General features: G+C 44.9%; 1 protein-coding gene across 4 annotated transcripts in view; it reads right to left on the reverse strand.

Annotated features, from left to right (window-relative positions):
* ltbp1 (latent transforming growth factor beta binding protein 1) overlaps positions 1-17339 on the reverse strand; it is a 456945-nt gene that overhangs the window by 424328 nt on the left and 15278 nt on the right. The gene's annotated exons all lie outside the window — the stretch shown is intronic.

Raw genomic sequence — 17339 nt, forward strand, 5'->3', positions numbered from 1 at the left:
TTTTCCTTAAACGTGTCTATGCTATTCGCCTCAACTGACAGCTGTGGCTCAGTGGGTAGCACTCTTGTCTCTGTGTCAGAAGTTCATGGGTTCAAGTCCCACTCCAGAGACGTCAGCACAAAAACCTAGAGTGACACTCCAGTGCAGTACTGAGGGAGTGCTGCATTGTTGGCGGTGCCGTCTTTCAGATGAGACATTAAACCAAGGTCCCGTCTGCTCTCTCAGGTGGACGTAAAAGTTCCCGTGGCACTATTTTCGAAGAAGAGCAGGGGAGTTATCCCCGGTGTCCTGGCCAATATTAATCCCTCAATCAACATAACAAAAACAGATTATCTGCTCATTATCACATTGCTGTTTGTGGGAGCTTGCTGTGCACAAATTGGCTGCTGCGTTTCCTACATTACAACAGTGACTACACTCCAAAAGTACTTCATTGGCTGAGACATCACTTTGAGACATTCGGTGGTCGTGAAAGGTGCTATATAAATGCAAGTCTTTCTTTCTTTCAACTATTCCTTGTGATAGCAGGTTCCATATTCTTATCATCCTTTGGGTAAAGAAGTTTCTCCTGAGTTCCATATTGAACTTATTGGTGATTATCATATATTTATGGCCCCTAGTTTTGGTCTCTCTCCACAACATGGATCTCATTTCACCTGATTGTGTACAGTTTTGGTCTCCTAACCTGAGGAAGGACATTCTTGCTATTGAGGGAGTGCAGCGAAGGTTCACCAGACTGATTCCCGGGATGGCGGGACTGACCTATCAAGAAAGACTGGATCAACTGGGCTTGTATTCACTGGAGTTCAGAAGAATGAGAGGGGACCTCATAGAAACGTTTAAAATTCTGACGGGTTAGACAGGTTAGATGCAGGAAGAATGTTCCCAATGTTGGGGAAGTCCAGAACCAGGGGACACAGTCTAAGGATAAGGGGGAAGCCATTTAGGACCGAGATGAGGAGGAATTTCTTCACCCAGAGAGTGGTGAACCTGTGGAATTCTCTACCACAGAAAGTTGTTGATGCCAATTCACTAAATATATTCAAAAAGGAGTTAGATGAAGTCCTTACTACTAGGGGAATCAAGGGGTATGGTGAGAAAGCAGGAATGGGGTACTGAAGTTGCATGTTCAGCCATGAACTCATTGAATGGCGGTGCAGGCTAGAAGGACCGAATGGCCTACTCCTGCACCTATTTTCTATGTTTCTATGTTTCTATGATTGTTCAGTTCTGTCTCTCAGAAGATAGGAGAAGCGCACATGAAGCCTCTTACCTCAGTTACGGTATCCAGGCCGTACAACAAGGGGACCTAGCTCACTGTTACATCCTCACTGTTACAACTGAGGGGGCTCGACAAAATAGATGTAGAGAGGATGTTTCCCCTCGAGGGGGAATCTAGAACTAGGGGGCACAGTTTCAGAATAAGGGGTCGCCCATTTAGAACTGAAATGAGGAGAAATTTCTTCTCTCAGAGGGTTGTAAATCTTTGGAAGTCTCTTCACCAGAGAGCTGTGGAGGCTGGGTCATTGAATATATTTAAGATGGAGAGAGACAGATTTTTGAGTGATAAGGGAGTGAAGGGTTATGGGGAGCAGGCAGGGAAGTGGAGCTGAGCCCAAGATCAGATCAGCCATGATCTTATTAAATGGCGGAGCAGGCTCGAGGAGCCAGGTGGCCTACTCCTGCTCCTATTTCTTGTCTTATTTATCCCCTATCTCACATCGTACATCCAGATATCGGGTAGCTAACGTCAGGGAGCATATCTAGGGCAGACCTGAAATTTGTAACAGTCTCGATTATTTAAATGGCTGCATAGAAATACTTCACCGCATCCTATGTTATAACCTGACTGCTTCTCGGCCAGACGTAGAGGCGGAGTGGCTCGCTCAGCTGTGAGCATTCAGTATTATTAATAATAAATATCGCAAATGTAACAAAAGAAAGATCATTTACATCGCTTTTGATACTTCTCTTTTTCATGGAAGTCAGCAATTCTCCACACTAAAGCCCAGAGTCTCAGCACATCTGTGCTGTAAATCCCCCAGCTACGCTTGGTTTGAAAGCAGTATTCTGTTCTGCGGCAACCAAAGATATCAGACCTCAATGTTCACCATGCAGACACCTGCTATGAATAGCAATCTAATAATCTGACATGCCATTGAAGCGGTTCTTTAACTCCTTGTATCTCTATTTTACTCCATTTCCTGACAGCCGGTGAATGAACAGGAAACATTTGCAGACGTGCACATCTGGGGTTCATTTGTGAAGTATACACAGTCCCGTGGCCAACATAGTGCTTATGGAGCAAGGCGTGCATCTCACCATAAAAACAACTGCTTGCTCCGCCGTGATACATCAGCATTTTCCGTTGACCTCCAGTTGTGGTTAAGACCATGAAGGTAGCAGAACAAAAAAATCCTACAATCGTCTGCCTTCACATATAAAGGTTCAAGGCCCATCAGTCAAGCAACATGTGCGGATTTTTGTGTTACATTTATTTTAAAATTTCCAGATTCTTTCACCTTTCCTGGAGAGGAGTTGGAGAATTACAAGCACCTGTCAATCTACAGAGGAACATCCCCTCGCAGCCAAAAATACCCTCTGACTGATCGAAGAATTGACCACTTTACAGCAATTGGGCCACGTGGCCTAAAAAGGGAGAAAGCAGGGCACACACCCATTACAAAATAACGCTTTGTGCTTTGAATGGTATAATACTCGTGTCCTTTATACACCAGAGTATTCTCCAACATACCGTAAGCGACATTACAAGGTAGTCAGTAGTTTAACTAAATAAGTAGTCATTGCACACACATACACATATATAAAGAAATATATTAGAGGATATTTCATGGCATTGCTCTGGTTCTGGAGCACAGGGGCCGTATTTAGCTGCTAACCTGCCCCATCTCCAAGGCCGTTTGTTAAGTAGTTTATGGGGAAAGAGCGGACTAGCTGAAGTGCTCTTGCAGAGAGCCGGCACGGATTCGACGGGCCGAATGGCCTCCTGTGCTCACTGTGGAAATGCAGGTTATTGTAGCTGCTCCTAAATTGCTGAGGTCAACTCGAGATTAGTAAATTGCTTGTTCATTTCAGGGTTCGAGTCAGAAAGGTCCAAAGAACCCAGGGTGAAATGCCCAACTTTACTTTCTCCTTTTGCAAGATTCTTTTTCATCTGGCACAAAAGGTGGCATTTGGAGTGTGACGGACACATGCTGGACACAAGACTTTCGAATATAAACTAAAAAGTAGCACTGTACTGTACAGCAGTTCATTATTTTGGCTCAGGATGACAGTGGTTTCTGTCAAATTCCATTGTGGATGTGGCTCTGGATTAAACTAAACGCTGAATGCTGAAAAAACGATGGTTGTGTGCTGCAGAGTCTCCAAAGGCAGAGTGTCTATTGACACCACTGTGTCAGCCACTGAGTTGGAGATGGGGCGGGGCATACGGCAAGACTCACAGCCAAATGTGCATTTTACAGCAAACTGTAATGTATGCACCTCTTCATCATAGACAGTCCCTCGGAATCGAGGAAGACTTGCTTCCGCTCTAAAAGTGAGTTCTTAGGTGACTGAATAGTCCAATACGGGAAATACAGTCTCTGTCACAGGTGGGACAGACAGTCATTGAAGGAAAGGGTAGATGGGGAGTCAGGTTTACCGCACGCTCCTTCCGCTGCCTGCGCTTGTTTTCTGCATGCTCTCAGCGACGAGAGTCGAGGTGCTCAGCGCCCTCCCAGATGCTCTTCCTCCACTTAGGGCGGACTTTGGCCAGGGATTCCCAGGTGTCAGTGGGGATGTTGCACTTTATCAAGGAGGCTTTGAGGGTGTCCTTGAAAAGTTTCCACTGCCCACCTGGGGCTCGCTTGCCGTGTAGGAGTTCCAAGTAGAGCATTTGCTTTGGGAGTGTTGTGTCGGGCATGCGAACAATGTAGCCCGTCCAACAGAGGTGGTCGAGTGTGGTCAGTGCTACAATGCTGGGGATGTTGGCCTATACAAAGACACTAACATTGGTGCGTCTGTCCTCCCAGGGAATTTTCAGGATCTTGCGGAGACAACGCTCACAGATTTAGAGTTGTTGCTTTGTGACTGGCTTAGCCAGTCACATGATGTTCACAAGACTCAATAAAACCCCAGCTAGATGGGTTCAGGGGATCCACAATGAGGCAGGTGGTTGTGAGCCTGGTGGATGAACTGGTAATGTGTAGTGTGATTGTTGAACCTTTTCTAATAAACCAACTAGTTCTTAATAGCAATGTGTTGCTATGAATTCTTAAGCAAAGAACCCACAAAGAAAATACATTACACAAGCGACGTCTATTTACTCATCTGAGTCCATTTAAACAGTGCACTACACCAGACAGTCTACAGAGTCTATTTAAAAAGAGTCTCTCCGAACGACAACAAACAGATCTCATAACCAAAATTACAGCAACATTTCCTGATAATAGCAGGGGTTTTCTCCAGCAAAACGTAGTGTGTGGAGGATATAGACAGGTTAAGTGAGTAGCAATAAGATGGCACATGGAGTGGGGAAATATGTGGTTATTCACTTTGGTAGGAAGAATAGAAAAACAGAATAATTTTTAAATAGTGAGAAACTATTAAATGTTGGTGTGCAGAGAGATTTAGGTGCCCTCGTACAGGAAACACAGAAAGTTAGTACAGGTACAGCGAGCAATTAGGAAGACAAATGACATGTTGGCCTTTATTGCAAGGGGTTTGGAGTACAAGAGTAAGGAAGTCTTACTACAATTGTCCAGGGCTTTAGTGAAACCACATCTGAAGTACTGTGCATCATTTTGGTCTCCTTATCTGAAAAAAGCTATACCTGTACTTGCCTTGGAGGTGGTGCAACGAAGGTTCACTAGATTTATTCCTGGGGCGAGAGGGTTGATTATGAAGAGAGATTGAGTAGTTTGGGTTTATACTCTCTGGAGAATAGATGAACAAGGAGGTGATCTCATTGAAACATATAAGATTCTGAAGAGGATTTTTGGATTCTAGGGAAATCAAGGGGTATGGGGATCGGGCAGGAAAGTGGAGTTGAGGTTGAAGATCAGCCTTGATCTTATTGAATGGCAGAGCAGGCTCGAAGGGCCATATGGCCTACTCCTTCTTAAGTTACATATTATAAATTATGTGCTTAAAATCTGTTCCAGACACTTACAGGTGTGATTGACAGGGGAATTATCCAATCATTTGTATTCTGGCTGGAAATAGTGCTGTCACTATATGCAGCCCATTTTCTACTTAAACTGACTTCTGTAAAATTGTGAAGAGGAGGAATTCCCGCAGCCTCTGCACTATTTGCTTGGGAAACTTGAGCCGTTGTTTTCTTCTTTAACAGTTACTTTGCTTCAAAGGATTCCAGGATTAAAACAATTAAGATAACCTCATCTCGCTAAGTACTTTACTTTCCAAGTTCAAAGTCTTTGCTTAACTGCTCACACATCTGTTTGAATGAAGTAATAAAATATCAAAATATTATGATTTGTTTCCTTGTGCACTCAACAAAGCAATGGATGCTCTTGATGGGACGTCGAATGTGTCCCCCTCCCACCCCCAAACACACATCACGCCCAATGATAACAGATTGAACCAACAACGTATTTCATCCTCAGCACAGTGGATTGCTACACTGCAGTATCAGATTTCCATTACACACCTCATCCATTCTTGTGAGGCAAACTGATAAAAATTGCCGGGGCAGAGTGTTGAACGGAAATTAAAACAAAAATGAGCTCTCTTGTCACTGTTTCGAAGAAGAGCAGGGGAGTTATCCCAGGTGTCCTGGCCAATCCCTCAAACATCACTAAAACAGATTATCTGGTCATTATCACATTGTTGTTTTTGGAGCTTGCTGTGCGCAAATTGGCTGTCGCATTTCCCACATTACAACAGTGACTACACTCCAAAAGTGCTTCATTGGCTGTAAATTGTTTTGGGACATCCTGAGGTTGTAAAAGGAGGGGCTAGACAGAGTAGATAGAGAGAAACTGTTCCCATTGGCGGAAGGGTCTGTTATGTATTTAACCCTTTATAACCTGCATGACACCTGACCACCAGAGGGCCTACCTGTTGGAGTCCCAAGGGATCCCAGCATCCCTTGGGAGCACAGTATATAAGCAGGCCACCCACGAGGTACCTGAACTCTGGAATCTTATTAAAGGAGCTAAGGTCACACTTGCTCATTGTACACCGTACTCAGTTTCACCCTTTATTATGAGTGTACCAGGGTCAATAACCAGAGGACACAGATTTAAGGTGATTGGCAGAAGAGCAAAAGGTGACATGATGAAATATGTTTTTATGCAGCGAGTGATTCGGATCTGGAATGCACTGCCTGAGAGGGCGGTGCAGGCAGATTCAATTGTGGCTTTCAAAAGTGAATTGGATAAGTACCTGAAGGAAATAAATTTGCAGGGCTACAGAGAAAGGGCGGGGAAGGGGGATTAGCGGAAGTGCCCTTGTAGAGAGCCGGCACGGGCTCAATGGGCTGAGTGGCCTCCTTCTGTGCTGTAACCATTCTATGATTCTTTAAATGCAAGATTTACTTTTTTAAAATATACTTAAGATTGACGATTGTATCGAACTTTTTCTCTATCTGCACTCTTTAACTTTGAGCTTAAATGGTTTGAATCTCTAGTGTAGCCATCACTACGAGAGCTCCTCAGATAGGGCAGCATTAGACATATTACATTCCATTTGACTTCCACGAGATCCCAGCTTCCGCACAAGCTGGATTGCTACATTGCATTCATGCGTGTTCTGCTTCTGGTGTTGCGTCTGAAGCTTTCGCAGCATGTCAGAACAGCGAGGTTCTGCTGCCATAGCAGGTAAAAACCACACAGAGTGCACTGCATAAAAAAGATCACTTACAAGGGAATGGGCCAAAGGGGAGCTGCGGGTATTTCGAGGCAGACAGTACTCATTTTGTGTTGGAAGGCAAACACTCGTTGCATATGAACCATCAGATCTTTCTTGCACCCCACCCTACTCCCAATTATGCCACGCATCATTTCTCAGTTGGAGAGCCTGGCCAATAGGCAAGCTGCTTACAGACCTCTGCCAACGCTGATCAAGACACAAAAAGCAGAGATTTTCCGACTGGGCCTCCGATCAGGCCACCCGACCAATTGGGTGCTGCTGACCCTATTATGTAAGTGAATCTGACCCTGCACAATGTGGACCAGCTGCAGGCCCACAATGAGCGTAACACGGGACGCTCAGCAGAGCAGGGGCAGGTTTAAAGGGCTGCTAATTACGGGGGGTGGTGAGCCAAATAAGTAGCTTTGCACAATTAACAAAAACGCTGATAGCCTTTGCAAAGACTGCTAGGGTGCAAAATTCGGTAGCTTAGCGCCACCCGTTAGCACCCAAGCGCCGCGCTGTCCACGCCTCCCGGGAACATCAGTAGCGGTTCACCGGCAGCGCTAACAGTTAGTGCTGCGCACTCCAGCACCACCCACTTGGTGACGTAGGTGAGCTTGCAACACCCCGTATGCAACGTGCTCGCAAACTTCGTTGAGTTCGCCTGTCTTAGCGCGACAAGATTTCACCTTGGTTGGTGTGCAACAGTCTTGAAAGGAGTTCCGGTCCAATTTTTCCCAGTCTTCAGCTAATCCATCGGGCCTCCCCTTTAGGTGCCCGGAGGCCGGTTTCCTGGCACCAAAACATCAGTTGCGATGCCACGCTACCATCCCAGGAATCAGAGTTAGCGCCTTGACAGGAGTGTGGGACACTCCCCTTAGTGCTCCACTCCCCCTCTTGGGGCGCTAACACTGAATGCCCTGGTTGGAGGCGGTAAACATCGCCTGGCGCTATAGTTAACGATCAGGCGGTGTCACCGCCTCAAACCGGGGCTATACTGAATCTCCAGCCCCTAGTATTTTACTGTACATTTCAGCCTTTGAAAAAGCTGTTCATCTACCGAAAATGGCTGGCAACTTTGTCCAAGCGATGAAGCAACAAAAGGCTCACACACCATGGCCTCAATAGTAACCCAAATCCCCCTCCCACCCCCGTAACAAGGGGCGGGAGAGGGCCGGGTTAAAATTTTAAAATGAGGACAACGACCTCTAACTGTAAATGCAAGTGTGAGGATAGCACTGGGGGAGTGGAGTCTGCTCCCGACAGATACAACTCAACATGCGCACTTTCCATGGAAAAGGTAGCTTTTAAAAGAGAAAAAATAAAGATTCCAATCTTATTGTGCTTATAGGATAGGTAAATACCCTAATAAGCACATAAATAGAGAAATTTGAAAATGTTTAGGTGGTTTCTGTCACATGAAGAGGTTAAACCTACACCACATTAACTTATCTTAAAAGCATCTATCCACTTTAACCGTGTGTGGTCAAACGAAGGTCCAAAGCATCAGCATTGGGTCCCAAAGAGTTCCAGAAGGAATATTTCCAGTGTCTGACCGGAATGCTTGAAGGAATGGGTGAAGGATACTGACCAGCAGTTATCTTCAATAGACATGGCTTTCTCGGTGTTTGAAAGGCTCACTGCTGATTTTTAAGAGGGCAGCAGAAATTCCTGAATCAGTGGACAATGTACAATTGTCCAGAATGTTCGTAACAAGGGTTCAGTCTAGCTATAGAACATTACAGTGGGCTGCTGCCATTTTTTAGGGTAGCTCCATAAGCCTCCCCCTGTCTGCACACAGAAATTTTCCAGTAATAAATGTGCATCTTTAAATTAGGGCTTAACTACTCTGTTCCGGAATTCTGATATAAAACAATCAAGACCCGAAAAGGTGCAAAGGAAGTTCACTATTAATAGGTTAAGTATGAACATGTGCTCACTCATATAACCTAAAATTTCCCTTACCAGATGTGGGTTTAATTTTTATGTACTGTAAAACAGGTCCAGAAATTAAGGGGAAAATGATGAGGAATTGATACTGACAAGAAGCCTCTTCTCACAAATAATAGCAATAGCTGCAATAAACCTCCGTGGGAGGGAGGGGGATGGTTAAATTGGAAGGCCCACTCAAACTTTATCTTTAAGGAGTACTCCAATGACGCAAGTTTCCTCCCTCTGAAACTTTACGGTCCGCGCTCCTCTCACTGCCTCCCAGCTGAGGCACCTCGCGAGCTAAGAGGCAATGTTACACTGGAGCTTGTTTCATGCTGATCGTGGGGGAGCAAGGTCCACGAGCTGGCTCACACGTAATTCAATGCCAAGTCCCAACAGCAGAATCGTAGAAAGTGAACAATGTGAGTCGACAGTTCTGGCAGCGGGAGAAGGGAACCAGTTTAGAATGGAAATGCAGGAAGCCAGCGCTCAAAAGACACTATGCTCCTGAACAAACCAGCCAGTGTAAGAGCTTACCCTCAACTTAGTTTCTGTGAAAACTGCCTAATAAAGCACAATGAAGGAGCTGCGTGGAAGCAAGGCAATAAAGGAGTGAATATAACAATATACTAGGACCAGGAGTAGCCATACGGCCCCTCGAGCCTGCTCCGCCATTCAATAAGATCATGGCTGATCATCGACCTCAACTTCACTTTCTCGCCCGATCCCCATATCCCTTGATTCCCTTCGTGTTCAAAAATCTATCTATATCAGCCTTGAATATGCTCAACAACTCAGCATTCACAGCCTTCTGGGGGTAGAGAATTCCAAAGATTTCTGAATGAAGAAATCTTTGAACGAAGAACCCTCTGAATGAAGAACTCTCTGAACGAAGAATTCTCTGAGTGAAGAACTCTCTGAACAAAGAACTCTCTGAACAAAGAACTCTCTGAACGAAGAATTCTCTGAACGAAGAACTCTCTGAACAAAGAACTCTCTGAACAAAGAACTCTCTGAACGAAGAACTCTCTGAACGAAGAATTCTCTGAATGAAGAACCCTCTGAATGAAGAACCCTCTAAATGAAGAACCCTCTAAATGAAGAACCCTCTGGGTGAGGAACCCACTGAATGTGTATGCCTTTGTTGCTTGCATTCTGTGTATGACACAAACATCACTTTGCATAATGAAGGCTAGGCAGTGATGTTTGAAAATAATCAAAATCAAGCTGAGCCTCAAGTTGTACAGATGCAGAGAGAAAACTTTATTTTTCTGCTGTATAACTCGGGTATAAATTTGGAAGATCAAAATAAATCTGTCCGCCTTTGAAAAGAGGTCCTTTACTTGTCATCTCACCCCTCTATATACACACACATTTATAATCCCTGGAGTCTTTTAATGCTCAGGGGCCAACTTGCAATCCACCCCATAGTTGTATAAGGAAGCACATATTCAAGTTTTAATATACTTGTATGCCAATTTCATTTACATTGGTATAGTCCTTTAGTTATACCTCACACTGGTTAATAGCATGGACTTTCAAATACATACGTGCGAGTTAATCAATCGTTACAAATTAACCCCTCTAAACTTGCTAGTACAAGGGGCGCTTTTCCTCTGGGGAATGGACAGTTTCCATGCCGACAGCGCGGGCCGTCCTTTACACCCAGTTTATGTCAACAGCCCGAATGGAATCTAATCTCCACTGAAGAAGGCTCCTTCTAGTAGGAAGCGCACTGTTTACTATGGCATTTTGCCTTAATTACCTTGGTTACATTCCAGTCCTGAGTGGGCCCATTCCCAGGGATATCAGTCCAACAAATCTCAAACCGACTAAGGAATTCTCCACCAGGCTGTTGTTAACTTGTGTTAAAACTGGAATACCCATTTATATGAGACTATCCAGACTCCAGGACTGTCACTCTATAAAGTGTGTAGACAAAGTTTCCCCCCTCCCCCTGGTATTACTTCAGCCAAGCCAACACACACAGTAATAGACATCAGATTTTTTACTTTGGCTCAGTCATGCCCAATTCATATCTATGACAGTTGTATTTAAAGTGAATAATCTACATGCCAGTGCAGAGCAACATCAATAAATATTCAATATTCCAAAGAAATTGGGAGAGAGTCTGACTGGAGCTGGGGCCCTGGAATTCTGTGTCACCTTAAGGCCAACTTCTGTCACAAGCTTGGCAAGAGAACGTTGGTTCGACGATAGGTCTATCCTGCTGCAGCAGCAGATTACCGTGTGATCTGTGCAAATTCATGTCTCAAGAAAAGTGTAACAAGGGCCACCTTTAAGATTAAACAAATCTTAAGAGTTGGCTCGAAAGCAAAAATACTGCAGAATCTGAAAACCTGACATTAAAAGAGTTGGATGTTTGAACTATAAGCAGGAAATAACCAATCAGGGGAGAGCCGATGAGGAGACCAAAGCAGGAATCAGCATCCCAGCAGAAAAGACTTAAAGTAGCCAAGCCTCCCTGCCCAAAGACAGCCAGCAGGGAGCTCAGGTCACCTAGATTACGGAAGCTGGAGCAGTGGGATCATCATCTTTTCAGATGAGACGTTAAACTGAGGCCCCGTCTGCTCTCTCAGGTAGACGCAAAAGATCCCATGGCACTACTTTGAAGAAGAGCAGGGGAGTTATCCCCGGTGTCCTGGCCAATATTTATCCCTCAATCAACATCACAAAAACAGATTATCTGGTCATTTATCACATTGCTGTTGTGGGATCTTGCTGTGCGCAAATTGGCTGCCACGTTTCCCACATTACAACAGTGACAGCGCTCCAAAAGTACTTCATTGGCTGTAAAGAGCTTTGAGGCGTCCGGTAGTTGTGAAAGGCGCTATGTAAATGCAATCTTTCTTTTTTCTTTGTGTGATCCTGGTCAAGTCAGTGTCAGCAGGTTATACATCCATTGAGGACATCACAGTCAATCCTGATCTGATCCACATCAGACATCCACATTCATGCAATGAATAGTGATCAGGAGCAGGAATCCTGGTAGACCTCGGCCAGGAATACTGAGGTCAATTGTCGTACCTCCAGGGATGTGTGGTTGAGATCAGGCTTACACAGCATAGACCATGAATGAAACCTGAAGCCCAACTGATCTGTGGGGCTCAACGCCACAACACGCACACACACACACACACACACAGTGGCTTTACCCGCTGATCCATTGGTGCAGTCCATCCCATGTTCTGGAATAAATATTATCTTTTGTTTCTTCTCCTTTTGATAACAATGAGGAAGAAGAATTTTTGCCTTCCGGAATCCGCTCTTGAAATTTAGCTTTTCACTGCCCACCACAGCATAAATATTCCCTACACCCACGGCCTAGAGAGCCCCAACCTACCCAAGACCTAGCTCCCTGCCACCAAAGAAAGTCACTGGCCCTATTGACCTTCAGCACCTCAATGTGCAGAGCTATGCACAAGCCTCGGGAAGCTACAAGCAAAAAGAGAAAGAAAAAAAAAATAGCATTTATATAGCGCCTTTCACGACCACCGGACGTCTTAAAGCCCTTTACAGTCAAAGAAGTACTTTTGGAGTGTAGTCACTGTTGTAATGTGGGAAACGCGGCAGTCAGCTAGCGCACAGCAAGCTCCCACAAACAGCAACGTGATAATTACCAGATAATCTGATTTTGTTATGTTGATTGAGCGATAAATATTGGCCAAGACACCGGGGATAGCTCCCCAACTCTTTTTCGAAATAGTGCCATGGGATCTCTTACGCCTACTTGAGAGAGCAGGCGGGGCCTTGGTTTAACGTCTCGTCCGAAGGTGGCTGGAAATATTTTACTCAAACTATACAAATGACGTGACTTTAGAACCACAGTTCCCAAACTCAGATGAGCCATAATGTGATAGGGGTGAATGTAGGTAAGGCCTTTACCCCACCCCCCCGACATAGTGGAGTCCAGTCAATTCTCCATCTAAAAGGAAGGAAAAAATCTGTAGGACCAGTACTGCTGTACGTCAACCGGGATAATCCAGCTTCATAATCCCATCCTCTTGTCTTTTTTTGCTGGAGAGTAAGTAAAGGGAAGGAGGCAGCACTGAACCTCAGCTTGGACCATGTCCCACAGCCACGAATGGAGGCCCAGAGATATCTGGCACAAGGTAAGGTCTTGCTGAGTCGGTAAATAATGCATTAAGCACAAGTTAAGGTCGTATCGTGCGACAAAGGCAGTCATTCATGGTTTGTGCAGGTTCAGAAACACATCCAGGCTCTTGGCAACTGGCTAGGTGGCTGTTGCTCATGTGTGAGGCTAGCCAGCGAAGGTCGACAACCACTTTCCATGGATAGCATGCCAGCCAAGCCCAATCATGTCCTGGAAACCACAGACCTGCATGTCTGAGTGCCTTGTGGAGAGGCACAGCCTGCTCCAAATCTGACATTGCTGCTGTTTAGAGTGTCTCAAATAAGTGGGCTGGAAATAGCAGAAAATGATCTAGGATACATATGCTTTGGGTCACCATGGGATGTAGAAGATAAGTTACTTGATAAGTGGTTTTAAAGAATTTATTATATAGCCCAAAGCTGCAAGCTGGGGAAAGAATGGAATATCTTCTGTAACCACCCTAATGCAGACTATTCTGCTTAGGTCATATATTTTCATGCCGCAGTTTATGATTTTTACCATAAAGGAATTTTTTTACATATTTGGTGAAATATTTGGTGCAATCTCACTAAAATTAGAAGTTTACAGCACGGAAGGAGGCCATTTCGGCCCATCTTGTCCATGCCGGCCAACAAGAGGCTATCCAGCCTAATCCCACTTTCTAGCTCTAGGTCTGTAACCCTGCAAGTTACAGCACTTTAAGTGCACATTCAAGTCATTTTCAAATGTGGTGAGGGTTTCTGCCTCTACCATCCTTTAAGACAGTAGTTCCAGACCCCCACAACCCTCTGGGCGAAGAAATTTCCCCTCAAATCCCCTTTAAACCTTCTACCAATTACTTAAATCTAAGTATTCCACAGTGTCCTAAAATGAAATAAAATAATCCTGAATTCACAGAATCATACAGCACTGAAGGAAGCCATTCAGCCCATTGTGCCTGTGTCGGCTCGTTGAAAGAGCTCTCCAATTAGTCCCACTAATGTTTCCTTTAAGCTGCGCGGAGCACTCGCACAGCCAGCGCACCAGCTTATAAATGGGGAAAAACGCTCATGCGCGGAATTTTGAATGGGCAGCACAGCATTTAAAGGGGCCGCACACCACCCCAAAAATTACAGGGACATTGGTCCCGCCCTCCTGCTCTTTCCCCAGAGCCCTGCAAATGTTTTCTCTTCAACTATTGAATTTGCCTCCACCACCCTTTCAGGCAGTGCATTCCAGATCATAACTCACTGCGTAAATGCTTTTTCTCCTCATCCCCTCTGAATCTTGTGCCAATTATCTTAAATCCTGACCTTAAATTTGTGTCCTCTGGTCACTGAGGACGCCTGCCACTAGAAACAGGTTCTCCGTATTTAGTCTATCAGAATTCCTTCAGAATTTTGAAACACCTCTATTATTTATGAACACCTGGTACCATTTGTGCAGAGTGACATTTCCAATATCAGAGGCAACTTGTGAACGAACACAGAAAGAATCGTAAAATGATATGGCACAGCAGGAGGCCATTCGGCCCATCATGCCTGTGTTGGCTCTTTGGTAGAGCTATCCAATTAATCCCACTCCATTAGGAAATGAGACAAGAGCTAAAATCCAGGGACTCAAAACAGTCTACGTGATCCAGAAAAACATATGCTGTGCAAGGCAGCCACGCTGCTCCCATTTTAACAAGTTAAATAAAGATATAGTTATTTTTGATTGCCAAACATCAACAAGATACTACATGCTGTTATGCATGATGGTTAAATAATTACCCTTGCTATGAGCTTTAGAAGCAGGTCTGTTTACCACTCTGGTCAGGTTTAGAGGGAAAGAGGTATGAGCAAACATAAAAGAGTTTTCATAACAGAGAAAGGTTTCGCTGATGCAGAACTGTCAACATTAGGGACACGATAGGAGATTTTATGAGCAAAGATTTTAAGGAGACAAATCGCAAACCTTTTTAAACATATGGAAGGGAGTCTCACTTTTAAAAATGAACACATCAAAACAGGTTACATTCATAAACAGTAACAACTTGTATTTATATAGCGCCTCTAACGTAGTGAAACGTCCCAAGGTGCTTCACAGGAGTATTATGAGACAAAAAATTTGACACCGAGCCTCATAAGGAGAAATTAGGGCAGGTGACCAAAAGCTTGGTCAAAGAGGTAGGTTTTAAGGAGTGTCTTGAAGGAGGAAAGAGAGGTAGAGAGGTAGAGAGGTGGAGAGGTTTAGGCAGGAAATTCCAGAGCTTTTGGCCTAGGCAACAGAAGACACGGCCACCAATGGTTGAGCGATTATAGAAACATAGAAACATAGAAAATAGGTGCAGGAGCAGGCCATTCGGCCCTTCTAGCCTGCACCGCCATTCAATGAGTTCATGGCTGAACATGAAACTTCAGTACCCCCTTCCCGCTTTCTCCCCATACCCCTTGATCCCCCGAGTAGTAAGGACTTCATCTAACTCCCTTTTGAATATATTTAGTGAATTGGCCTCAACAACTTTCTGTGGTAGAGAATTCCACAGGTTCACCACTCTCTGGGTGAAGAAGTTTCTCCTCATCTCGATCCTAAATGGCTTACCCTTATCCTTAGACTGTGTCCCCTGGTTCTGGACTTCCCCAACATTGGGAACATTCTTCCTGCATCTAACCTGTCTAAACCCGTCAGAATTTTAAACGTTTCCATGAGGTCCCCTCTCATTCTTCTGAACTCCAGTGAATACAAGCCCAGTTGATCCAGTCTTTCTTGATAGGTCAGTCCCACCATCCCGGGAATCAGTCTGGTGAATCTTCGCTGCACTCCCTCAATAGCAAGAATGTCCTTCCTCAAGTTAGGAGACCAAAACTGTACACAATACTCCAGGTGTGGCCTCACCAAGGCCCTGTACAACTGTAGCAACACCTCCCTGCCCCTGTATTCAAATCCCCTCGCTATGAAGGCCAACATGCCATTTGCTTTCCTAACCGCCTGCTGTACCTGCATGCTAACCTTGAATGACTGATGTACCATGACACCCAGGTCTCGTTGCACCTTCCCTTTTCCTAATCTGTCACCATTCAGATAATAGTCTGTCTCTCTGTTTTTACCACCAAAGTGGATAACCTCACATTTATCCACGTTATACTTCATCTGCCATGCATTTGCCCACTCACCTAACCTATCCAAGTCACTCTGCAGCCTAATAGCATCCTCCTCGCAGCTTACACTGCCACCCAACTTAGTGTCATCCGCAAATTTGGAGATACTGCATTTAATCCCCTCGTCTAAATCATTAATGTACAATGTAAACAGCTGGGGCCCCAGCACAGAACCTTGCGGCACCCCACTAGTCACTGCCTGCCATTCTGAAAAGTACCCGTTTACTCCTACTCTTTGCTTCCTGTCTGACAACCAGTTCTCAATCCACGTCAGCACACTACCCCCAATCCCATGTGCTTTAACTTTGCACATTAATCTCTTGTGTGGGACCTTGTCGAAAGCCTTCTGAAAGTCCAAATATACCACTACTGATTTCTACCAAGAGTGCACACAGACATCAGATAAGGATAAGTTGAGCTCCGAGGATCAAATATTTATTGACTGCTCAAACACAGGGTCTAGGCTTATACCTGAGGATTGAAGGAGGGGTACTTGCAGCTGTGGAACTGTACCACAGCAGAAGACACCACGTTGAGGAGAGATGGGTGGAACAGGAAGAAAAAATGGATGAAAAAATAAACTTTTGTCCAAACAAATGGAGTTTGCACCATCACAAACAAAGTTCAACACAGCTTCTATACCAAGATATCATCAGGGATGCTTAAGAGGGCAGAATTAGAGGAGCACAGACATCTCGGGGGGGGGGGTGGGCTGTGGGGCTGAAGGAGATCACAGAGATAGGGAAGGGTGAGGCTATGGAGGGATTTGAAAACAAGGATGAGAATTTTGAAGTCGGGGTGTTGCTTAACTGGGGGCCAATGTAGGTCATTGAGCACAGGAGTGATGGTGAACAAAATGAGTGAATGCAAAATGAAAAAATCTCAGTACAAGTACAAGGGCGCTGATTCCAATTCCTCTACTTACCCGGTTAATTATTTATTTCTCAGCCCACCCTTACCTATTCTTTTGCTTTCTCTCCCCTGCCCAGCACTATACCTGACAGAGGACAGGCAGAGGTCCTGCTCCCAGCACTTTGCCAATATTGTTCTTGAAGCAGCCTCGATGAACTGCACAAGAGTGGCCTGGGTTGACTCATTCTCCAGTTTTTCTCTTCCTGTAGACAATCCTTACACTGCACTGAGCAATTGTTCCACCCTCACACATCTTCATGGTTAGTATGGGGAGCTCGCTCTGTGGGGTATCACAAGTACAAATTGGTGCCCTCCCACCTGTGGCACAACAGGTCATACCAGCAACCCACTTAACCACAATGCTA

This window comes from Pristiophorus japonicus, chromosome 9 (genome assembly GCF_044704955.1).
Source record: "Pristiophorus japonicus isolate sPriJap1 chromosome 9, sPriJap1.hap1, whole genome shotgun sequence".
Classification (NCBI taxonomy): domain Eukaryota; kingdom Metazoa; phylum Chordata; class Chondrichthyes; family Pristiophoridae; genus Pristiophorus; species Pristiophorus japonicus.